The following is a 12,603-nucleotide window of genomic DNA, read 5'->3' on the forward strand; positions in this document are numbered from 1 at the left end:
AACTTCAAATAAAACAAAATTAGAAGAGTTTTGTATCAGTACGCCATATATGTACTGTCAATTCATACACGAAAAACAACTGTAACAAACCTAAAAAATGTTATAATTTTGAACCAATGATAAATCACAAATAACCGCTACAGTTTTAGTTACCTGTAACCCTGGGAAAAGCATTGTTAATCGCAGATTCCATATCAACCCAAAGAACAGATCTTTCTTGAAGAAAATCATGCCACCTCTGGGACCTCGTAATGACTGCAAATTGAAACAGAAGACATAGTAAACAACAAGACCCTTGAACTAAACCAATAAAAACAAATGCTGCTTGTGTTGGTGTCAGTAGTTGCAGTCTTGCAGACTTCATGAATTGACTAGGTGTACCTTGTGAGTGGTGGTTGTTACAACATCACAGTATTCAAATGGGTCGGCAAGTACAGATGCAGTAACGAGACCACTTATGTGAGCCATATCCATCATGAGAAAAGCCCCAACAAATCTGCAATATTCAAGAAACATAGCAGGAAAGGGAATTAGGTGTGCGTAATGGGTTAACTAGTCTGATTCTCTGATCACTAAGAATAACAACTGTTGACAATCAAAATATATGTGTATACCTTTCTCATTCGAGGATAATCGAAATCACGAGGATAAGCACTAGCACCAACAATGATGAGTTTTGGTCGAAAGAGGGTGGCAGTTTTCTCAAGCATATCATAATCAATAAGGCCTGCAAGTGAATTTGGTAATGAATGCAAATTATCAACGAATTATAAATGAACAACAATAGACCACATAGTCATTACACAATATAAGAATGCAGAGCAGCACCTGTTGATTCATCAAGACGGTAGGGCATCGATTCAAAATAAATCGAAGTCCCAGATACCCGTCTTTTAGGAGTCATAAATCCATGTGACAAGTGACCTCCATGAGGAAGATCCATACCCTGTGCCAGTTACATGAACAAAGCCCTTTGTTGACAAAGTGTCTCTAGCTCATCAATGTACTCATTGCCACCATAATACCTACATTGCAGAATGAAATGATCAAATGCATTTCAATACAAATACAGGGAAAAAATACAACATTAAGCACCATCTTTACCTTTTACCAGAAAGCCCTTCTGAATACTTGTTTGTGAGACAAAACCCACAGCTTCCATCACTGCGCGAGATGTAAAATTCTCTGAAGCAATGAGCTCCAAGCTGTTAAACTGACGATTCTTCTCACTATCAATTATTGAACGTACTTCAGGGTCTGCCTAACTTGAGAAGGTAATCTATCCGCAGTAGTAGTACCCAACTTGGGAAAAAAAGTTGAAGAACCTTTAGTAAAAAGATTGGGTTGTTGTACAGCAGCACCCATTATTGCAGCTCCACTGTATGCCTGCATCTACTTCACTTCTCCTTAAACATAACAAGGAGCACTTCCTATCAGTATGCGATATATGTACTGAAGATTCATGAACTACAAATCAACAGTATGACAACAACAGGTGACAGATCTATGAAAAATAAGAGAATCGAAAGACATATTACAGTATTTCACATAAGTACTGAAGGGTAAGACTAAAAAAGGAGCAAAAACACAGCAAAGTCAGCAATCACAGGCACTTTGACAGCAAAATGATGATTATAATAAATGTATGCATAGCAGTAGGTATTTGGATTGGAACACTCTGCATCATACATGTTTTGAACCTGCAAATGTCACAAAGATGCAACAGTATTAAAATACAGTATTTCACATACGTACTGATGGGTCAAACTAAAAAAAGTGAGAGATCTATGCAAGAAACAGATTCTAAGAGCAGTTTCTATGAGTATGCCATATATGTACTGCAGATTCATGAACTACAAAATCAACTGCATGACAAAGAATAATTAAGAATCTAGGAGAAACAACAGAATCGAAGCACGTAATACGGTATTTCACATACGTACTGATGGGTCAAACTAAAAAAAGTGAAAGATCTATGCAAGAAACAGAATCCAAGAGCATAAACAATGAGTATGTCATATATGTACTGCTGGATAATACGATCTGAAAGTGAAAACAAACCTGATTTTGAAAAGAAAACAGAAATATAATCAAATCGAACTAAAATAAGCTAAAAACTTAACAGTCTAACCAAATAACTGAATAAATACGAACAAGATTCATAAAAAACAAACAGAACACAACCGATCTCCATGATCTATGCAAGAAACAGATTCTAAGAGCAGTTTCTATGAGTATGCCATATATGTACTGCAGATTCATGAACTACAAAATAAATTACATGACAAAAAATAATTAAGAATCTAGGAGAAACAGCAGAATCGAAGCACGTAATACGGTATTTCACATACGTACTGATGGGTCAAACTAAAAAAAGTGAAAGATCTATGCAAGAAACAGAATCCAAGAGCATAAACAATGAGTATGTCATATATGTACTGCTGGATAATACGATCTGAAAGTGAAAACAAACCTGATTTTGAAAAGAAAACAGAAATATAATCAAATCGAACTAAAATAAGCTAAAAACTTAACAGTCTAACCAAATAACTGAATAAATACGAACAAGATTCATAAAAAACAAACAGAACACAACCGATCTCCATGATCTATGCAAGAAACAGATTCTAAGAGCAGTTTCTATGAGTATGCCATATATGTACTGCAGATTCATGAACTACAAAATCAACTGCATGACAAAAAATAATTAAGAATCTAGGAGAAACAGCAGAATCGAAGCACGTAATACGGTATTTCACATACGTACTGATGGGTCAAACTAAAAAAAGTGAAAGATATATGCAAGAAACAGAATCCAAGAGCATAAACAATGAGTATGTCATATATGTACTGCTGGATAATACGATCTGAAAATGAAAACAAACCTGATTTTGAAAAGAAAACAGAAATATAATCAAATCGAACTAAAATAAGCTAAAAACTTAACAATCTAACCAAATAACTGAATAAATACGAACAAGATTCATAAAAAACAAACAGAACACAACCGATCTCCATGATCCAAAATTCAAATCTTATAATGATTCAAAAACTGTAGCAGAAACAATGAGTATGTCATATATGTACTGCTGGATAATTCGATCTGAAAGTGAAAACAAAACTGATTTTGAAAAGAAAACATAAAGATAATCAAATCGAAAGCTAAAATAAACTAAAAACTTAACAATCTAACCAAATAACTGAATAAAAACGAACAAGAATCATAAAAAAAACAGAACACAACCTATCTCCATTAAACTGTAGCAGAAAGAACAAAACGAAAAGATTAAGCAACATACCTGTTAAAAATCGCAGAAGAAATCTTCAGAAACCCTAGTCCCAAATCCAGAAGAAGAAAGAGAGCAGAATTTTCCCAAGAATAATCGGCTGAATTTTTTTTTAGAAACTTTGAAATAGACTGCTTTAATATATGTAGGATTGGAAGGGTATTTTAGGTATTTAGAAATTTCGTACAATTTGTCCCGCACGTGTACAGGACCTGGGCTTAAAAAATTTGGTCCATTTTCATGTTTTCTCTTAATTATGGACCTCTGATTAGTGGGCTTTAATGGATGGACCTGCCACTAACTAAGAACACTATAATGGTACCTATTGGTAATTCCTAAATAATGGATAGGGTAGGATACGGTTAAAAAACTGACGGGTAGGATAGGATTGGCGGGTATGGATAGAGTATGTGCACCCCTACAATTAATCATGGATTTTCTTGTTGTAACATAATTAACTTCATAGAAAAAAAACTTTTAAACCCCCAATTGTCAAATCGAAACTAGTTGTCGTAAATTAAAAAAATTCTTAAATAAAATTGATTTCAAACACACGTGATTAAATCGGAAGTATTAATCATTATCCTAGCTTGATCGGACCGGGACCTCATCTCGTGATAGTGAGAGCAAAGCAAACCTAACTTTAATTAGAGGAGTTGTCCAAAAACATCCATCGCATGGTCTTAGTCAAGTCTTGTGCAACTTATGAGCAAGCTAAATTAGTGAAATAGCAATGAACCAGTTCCAACTTCCAGGTCACTGAAACTCCATTCTTAAGAGAGTTCATGAAATTACATGACCATATTTAATATTACTAAGTAACTATCGTAATAAGGAAGTATTATTCAACTTGCAAAATATTAAAATTTTCCAACTAAAGATTCCTAAAAGAAAAAATAGTAATTAATAATAACAATAAATAAAGTGCTGCTTCCGGAAATATCAAAATATTCATGAATCTTCTCTTGTGATATTCTTCTTGATCAGCTCGAAGGTCAGCAATCTCTAGATCTTTAAGAGTTAGTTTTAAGCGAAGGTGAGCGATCCCAAGATCCTTATTGGCAAGAGAGGCTTGAATTACCTTGTCCAGCTCAGCTATAATAAAATAGATTTCTGTGTTTGATTTGCGCGATCAAGCGAAGTTAAAAGACGAAATATAGGTATAAGCTTCACGGTCCTTGGGTCTGCTAAATCCACGGCGACATTGGGATAAAAATAGTATGGAAACCATTCAACTTCATATGTTCTACCACGAAATCTGAAAGTACATCAGTTGGGTTGCCCTGTTAAAAAACCCTTTCAGAGATTTTTGTAAGGCGACATGGGAGTATATGTCGGGGAAACATGCATTACGCTTCGGGGACATATACTCTCATGTCTCCTTACAAAAATATCTCTGAATGAATTATTTGACGGGGCAATCCCAATTGATGTACTTCCCAAAGAATTAGCGTAGAATTTCCTTAGCGTAGAATTTCCCTATACCAAAGGACCGTAAAGTTTATGCCCATTACTGATCAACAAGAGATGTTAGGCATTTGTTGTGGGAATGCGTTTCGTTTTTTTGTCTTTGTTTGATCACACAAATCAAACATGAAAACCTGCTTAGATGAACGAGACATGGTGATTTAATCCGTTCTTGCCAATATGGATCATGAGATAGCTCACCTTCCCTCGGACCTAATTCTTAAGGATCTAGAAATTGTTGATCTTCGAGCTAATCCAGTAGAGTATCAGTAAAGAAGATTCATGATTTTTTTTTATTTCCGGAAGTAGAAAATCATTTATTTATTTGTTTATTATTTTTTTTTTCTATGTCTTTCTTAACATTCTCCAAGTTGAAATTATATTTCCTTTACGATGGTTAATTAGTAATTTTAAGTCTTGTTGTATAACCTCTCTATTGTCTACTTGTATTAAGTTGGTTAACATATTATGTCATTGTCTAGCTTATCATTGTTATCTATTTGTATTAATATTCTTGTACGAGATGGTACATTATCTTCTTGTTCATTCACCTAGTAGATAAATGATTACTAACCTAAAAAATTTGCCTCCTCAATATTGGCTTAAGGTTGTGCCTAATTATCTGAGGATGTTTTTGAACAACTCTTCTAATCATAGCCTCCTAATTATCTGAGGAGGTTTGGTTTACTCTCACCGCCTCAAAAATATTCCCACAACTCTCTTCGAGATATGTACTCGATAATGAAGTTTTAGTTGCGGCATGAGTCAACATCATTCCTTGAGATGCGTTTTTGATGGATGATGAGATTTTAATTACTTGATGCATCGTAGCTTTGCCTCTTCAAGTATTGTTGATAAATGAAGTAGTGTTTGTTCTAGGATCCTGGCCTTATTTTTTATTAGTGATATTGTCTCGCATTTTTGTGGACTAATCAGAGTAAATCCTACGGGTAGTGTCATTCTTTCAAATGAAAGAGTGCACTATCAATTTGAGAAGATTAGATGTTCCTATGGGTAGTCTTTACCCCACTTTTCCCCCAAACACTTTCATACCCTCGTTCAATTAAACGAGTGGTTGGTAGTGAAATACTAGACAGGGGACTGTCCCCCGTCTAAGTAGTTTTTTTCTTCTTTTTTCTTGGACGGGGGACTATCCCCGTCTAAGTAGTTTTTTTACTTTTTTTTTGGACGGGGGACTATCCCCGTCTAAGTAGCTTTTTTTGCTTTTTTTTTTTTTGGACGGGGGACAGTCCCCCGTCTACTTCAAAAAAAAATTATGAACGGGAGTTTGTCTCTCGTGAAGTGCTCTTTTTATCTTTTGCCCATAGTGGTTTCACTCGTTCATTTGAGCGAGTAGTCCTTCATATGGGCGAGTTAGTCTCCAAATGGAGACATAGCCTTTGCTCTCAACAAGTTTTAGACTAAAAGGGTAAAAATTAATTCCTTTTGTGTGCAATGTGTACGCTATTATGGTATATATTGATTCTTGCAATGTGTATTACCCCCTCCGTCTGTCAAGATATTTATTCTATTTGGGAAATGTTTTAAGAAAGAAAAAATTATCTTAGTAGAAGTTTTATTAGGAATTTTATAGATGTCCTTAAATATTTTCATTTAAAAAAAGAATGACGATTTTTTTAAAGTATATTATAATGATTAATATGAAAGATATTGAATAGATTTGTTTCCTTATATATGGTGATGCTATTTAAGATTTTGGATTGAGTTTACATTAAAAATGATTTTATATTTATAAAAATAAAGGGTGTTATAGGGCTTATGGCCCATGGATGCGCGGTCCATTAGATGAATAGGTCTTCCCTTTCATGTATATAAGAGAACATTATATGTGTGTAATAGATTGATGCCTCTTTATCAATACCAAATTCTTCTCCTTCTCTATTTCTACTTTTTCCTATTATTTCCACTGCAAAACATTATCACCACGAGCTCTACCGTAAAGATAAAATCCGGAATCATTGATTTATTTATATTTCGATCAAAAGAATGACGCAATACCGGGAGAACTAGGATGGATTGATTTACATCAACACTGGTTATGCAATCAACGTCAAGATAGTGTTGAAATTGTTGGAGTCATTATCTTCAAATCAGCTAAGTTTTTTTATTTGCTTTTATTTATTTTTTTTGGTTCCAATCAATGTGATTAAGCCTTCGGAAATCTACATCACACTGATTTCGTGCCGCTAATATTTTCTTTTATTTTCCGATCAAACATCAGAACTTTGAAGGTACTCCTAAACTTTTACTTTTCTATTGTGAATCGCCATTTGTAATTGCATATCACGTGTACTTCTCCCATGATATGTTTTGTCTTGTTATTGATCATTATTATTATATGGTCTTGATGTTTTTGTCACAAGAATATATTTTCTCTGTAAGAGTATTCACCTATATCAGCTTTTAAACCATGGGAAAACCGGGTAGAGACATGAATGGTGGACCCCACAACTGGAGAGAAACAGGGGGTCCCATTTATGGGCATTGTTTGTCTCTATCCGGTTTTTACTTAGTTCATTTGCTCGGTACATAGAGAATTTTTGCATCCATATTTGTTAATGATCAGTTATCATGTCCATACTATCAGTATCATATGCTACTTTATTCAGTTGTCTGTATGATTTTATATCAAAATTTTTGGTAATTAGGGTGATTGTGATTCTGACGTTTGCTCTTTTCACAATAGGCCTGGATCATATTATAACATGATATCCGTTTTTGTTAACTTTTTTTTTCCTTTTAATATTCATCTTTAACAATCATTCATTATCATGATTAAAGAAAAAAAAAATCATATCTTAATTAAGAAAAAAACGAAAAAATCATGTACGTTATTGTGAGGGGATATTGATGTCCATTTTTTTTTAATTTCATTTTTGGAATCTGCCATGTTCATGGAATACTGATGGGATAATTTTGTTTTGTAATGTGTATGTAATCCTCACCTGTTCGTGTTAATGTGCGAGGGAGAAAGATCTCGTATGTTCACTTTTCTGGGAGAAAGCTGTGTTAAAAGAGAAAAAACAGCATGTTCACGATCCAGTATGTCCGCTTGAATCTGTGAAAATCTCCGGTCCGCTCCAAATCGACCCGATTCAATCCCGGTCAGGTCAAACTAGTTCCCGGTCCAACCGACCCGGTCCTGTTCCCGGCCCGGGTTAGCCCTATCATGTTTCCTCTTTTCTGGTAGCCACCGGTTGTGCACGTTTGAGTGGGTTCCGGTTCTGCGTATGTACGGATGGAACCAAAGCCTGGGCTGAGGTATATAACTATTGTGGGCTTTAACGTTGAGTACTTGTTGGGTTTATTTTATTTTTCTTAGAACATGCCTAGTTTTGGTTTTTTCTTTGTCTCAAGATAAATCCATATCATATAAACGGTCAACTTAGGTTATGATTGTTGATCTCGATCATTAAGAATTTTGGTCTTTATGTTATTTTGTTTTCTTGAATATGATATTAGTTATAGTTGAATGGTGTCTCTTGCTGTTAAATTGGTTGTACCAACTCGATTCAAATGTATTTATTTGAATGTTCTGTGGGAAGTAATCCACTTGCTCGACTATTAAAGAGTCGGTAGTTTCAAAAGATATGTTGCAAATAAAATCACATGTATTCCAATTTTTGTGGAAGAACTCACAAAAAAAAATGATATGAGTCAGAAAATTTTCATTTCTCTACTTCGTCCATGATACCAACGAACCGGTATATGTTAAAATATGACAACAAGAGAACTATCTTTAGTAATCTATTCAATCTAAAGTAATTGGTTGACATGTGTAGTGATATTCTCTTGGCCTATTGAGATAAAGATATTTCTCAAATTAAGCTAAATGTAGCAAAATTGAAAATGGAAAGAACCTCGAAGTAATGAGGGTTAGACGTAATGACTCATATAAAGCATGTGAAAAGGGACATATATATCATGAGACAAAGATGTATCTTTTTTCCCCAGTAGTAATGACACCAAAATACAGGTATCAACCGAATACGGGATGAAGCTAAGATGTAATTCTAGCTCCCATCATAAATGAAAGAGTTGGAATTGCACCTGGTCGTAGGTGTTGATATATACAATGTAATGTCTGTATCATATTAACAACCAATTTTCACATCAACTTTAATGGCAAAAACAACTTCGCCTGGCCAATTGAGTATCTTATTCAATTGAACTAGATCCAAAGTCTGCACTTATGGAGTGAAACCACGAGACATAAATTCTCTAAAGCATTTGAGATATATCTGGATGAAACGTAACATTCTAAAGTAATTGAGTTGAATCCGACTTTTGTTACGTAATAAGGCCACACCACTTATTAAATCTCTCAAGACTCAATGTCTAAGTATTGTATGTACTAAGGGCTAATCACACCAAAGAGTGTTCATGCATGAACTATTACCTACCTTTTTGTAAACTTACAGTGAGAATGAAGTTGATTGCATCTATAAACTATTTCTAATGAATGTGGAAGAAAGCATATCCTTAGAAAATTAATGTGTCAATCTAGTGAATTGTAAATCACTGGAACTTGAGTTACTGAATTCATATTAACCCTAACAATGAACTGATTGGGATTGATTCATAAGGACTTTGACATAACCATAAGGCACATTGATTGTGGCACGATGTTCCGTTTTGAAGTACTAACACGGGCATTACTTTATTTGAATGTACAAGACAATGAACTAATAGAATGCGAAGTTACGACATCTATCACAATCAGTGATTTCTAAAATTACTAGATTTGCACTGCCTCTCCCCATTATTCTTTAGAGTAAGAAACCACGCCACTCATCTTACAAAGTCGTTCTTTAGTAATTGAGACCATCATGTTTACTTAGATGCAAATGGTAAATAACTCATTTTTCAAAGAATAAAGTGTTGTTAGTGAACATATATCCATGCAGAATGCGGACGATTCAAGTGACTTATGGCTCTGGTGGATGATTCGACGCATTGAATCAATTATTGCTCACAACAAATGATGCGTTTAATTTTTTTAAAACTCCTAGCACATACTACACAATGAAAAAAATGCAAAGGCTCATCACCCTTGTTAATGCTAGAGAATTTATATCAAAAGGACTTGATGAATATTGCATGTTTAATAGGATCAATATAGATCATATTGATACCCAATGGTCTCGCAGAGACTACCATCAAAGGTTACAGATGGTGTCTAAGGAATAGGTTATGCGTGCCAACCTACCTTTTATTGTTTTGGGGATATGCATTATTACACGCATCTTTACTTAATCAGTTTTAGAACCCAAAATTAGTCAACCTTTTATGCGTACCAGTTGGTAACTGGATATACGCCTGACATTCGTGTTCTTACGCATTTTTGGTTGCACTATATATGTGCCATTACGACTCCACGTCGTATTATGATGGGTCTTCAAAACTGTTAAGTAGTTATGTTGGAAATAAGTTCCCAATAATTATCCGCATTTTAAAACTTTCGAAAGGATATCTCTTACCATTAGATTTGCGGGTTATCACTTTAATGAGACGGTCTTCCCGTCGTTAGGGGAAGATAAGAAAAAGTATTTTCTAAAGGAACGACATGAATTCTCGTGGTGTGTTCCCACTGTGTCTCATAATGATTCTTGTACTCCACAAATGTAAATGTGAAGTGATAAAGAATATTTGATTTTCAGAATGTACACTGATGTTGCTAAAGTGATGAGATCACACATACCAGCTACAAACCTACCTGCAAAGTACAAATCCTCAATACGGGATATACACCATAGACTAAGGTGTTGCAACTACACTCAGTGGAAGTGTGGTTGAGGAGCCCGATCAATCCTCACCTAGAAAGGAAGTAGGTGAGTAAGGCACAACTTATTTATATCATCAGAAATCATCTCGTAAGATTGTCTCTGAATATGTCCATGAATCAAACTGGAGGACGCTCCGAAGTTTTAAATGATCCTAGGGAACAATGAAATCCTGACGGATTATGAGAATGCATATGAGTCAATGGAAGGATCAAGCGTGCACAATGATGATATAATCCATAAATAGTTGCTTCAGAATTAGAGCACAATGAGATCGAACCATGCTTTATTTTGATTAATTTCAAATAAATAACATATTTGGCCTATGCAATCCTTGTAGAACTTAGTTCTTTGACAAATATACGGGTATTTGGTGTGGTAGTGCTAACCAACCTAGTGTAAATCCTGTGGGACATATGTGGTTATTTTTCATAAAGTGTAGTGGGAAGAACGAGGTCTTAAAGTATAAAGAATCACCTTGTGGCACGAGGTTTCTCAAAAACCCCTGGATCGCTTACTCTTTTGAACATCATAATGTTCACTTAATTAGTTTGCTTGGTAGTTTCAAAAGAACTTGAAACATAGTACATGTGGTTATATCTCTGGAGATTTAGACTCAAAGATATTTGCAAAAGTGCATGATGGCCTTTTGCTTCCCAAGTCGAATGACTCTAAACCACAGAGTGTGTTTGCAGTTACACTGGAACACTCACTTATTGATTTAAACAATCAGGCGGATGTGGTATAGCCGTCTAAGTGACTATTTGATTGGGAAGGGATAAACAAGTAAGGTTTCGTGTCATGTGTATTAAATAAGTTCCTGATTCAGAATTATAGCTATCTATGTCGACGGTATGGACATGATAAGTACTCTTAATGGAATAAGAGATCTTACAAGCTATTTAAAATCTGAATTTGAGATGAAAATCCTGGGAAATCTCGATCTTATCTATGTCCTAAACTACAAGACCGAGCTTGTGGTATATTATTCCACCAGTTTGCATATGTCCATCGTCAGGAAATTTAACAAGGACGTGCATGATGCTAGCACTCCCATGATTAGTCGAGTTTCAAATGTACATAAATGACCAATTCGTCTAAAGGAAGATGACGAAGTTGGGTCGGGAGATGAACTTTCCTTATCTAAGTATAATAGACGCATTATTGTACTTAGCATAATGTACTCGACCAAATGTTACATACTCTGAGAACTTGTTAGCTAGATATAGCTAAGCACCAACGCAACGTCATTGAAATGGTATAGTGAATGTAATCATGTACTTAAAAGTAACCATTGACATGAGTTTGTTTTATCCCCACAAAGATATAAAAAGGAATGCTAAAGGAACTGCAATCCAAAGGTTGTTGATTATGAAGGAACAATAATCTCTTCTCCAACGAAAGTAATCAGGGGGAGATATTGTAGACTATTTTCTAAGTCATTACCGATTCAGTTTCGAAAAGTACGTGACTAAAGGAACTGTCTGGAACAACTCTGAAAGTAATCAGGGGGAGATGTCGACATCAGGGGGAGGATCCAAGGATATGATGTCGACATATTTTACTTCGAAACTGAAGTTGTGTTGTACTATGTTTCCCTTCGATCGAGAATAGTTTTTCCCAAAAGGATTTTGTTACTCGACAAGGTTTTTAGCGAGACAACACTAAAAATATCAAGTATGTTGAACGTTGAAGACATAAAGATCGCGTTGATATTACTGAAAATATCTGGATCAAAGAAATGAAACGCGATAGTCTGTTAAGCAATGTAACTTCCAGAATCAACAACATGGTTCTATAAACATCCAAGTCACCAAAGTAAAGTGTGATAAACTCCTCTTGACTGCACTAGACTAATGAAAATGTCTGACATCAGGGGAAGCATCTAATGGTGTGTTGAACTCTTTTACTTCACCGAGGTTACTTTTTTCCACAGGGTTTTATTGCTCGGCAAGGTTTTTAATGAGACAACAACAAACACCGGGGAGTAATTTCCCAACTAAGGTTATTGTCTTTCCCACAAGTATTTTCTGCCTTAGGAGTTG

Source organism: Papaver somniferum, chromosome 5, assembly GCF_003573695.1.
Source record: "Papaver somniferum cultivar HN1 chromosome 5, ASM357369v1, whole genome shotgun sequence".
In the NCBI taxonomy this organism is placed as follows: domain Eukaryota; kingdom Viridiplantae; phylum Streptophyta; class Magnoliopsida; order Ranunculales; family Papaveraceae; genus Papaver; species Papaver somniferum.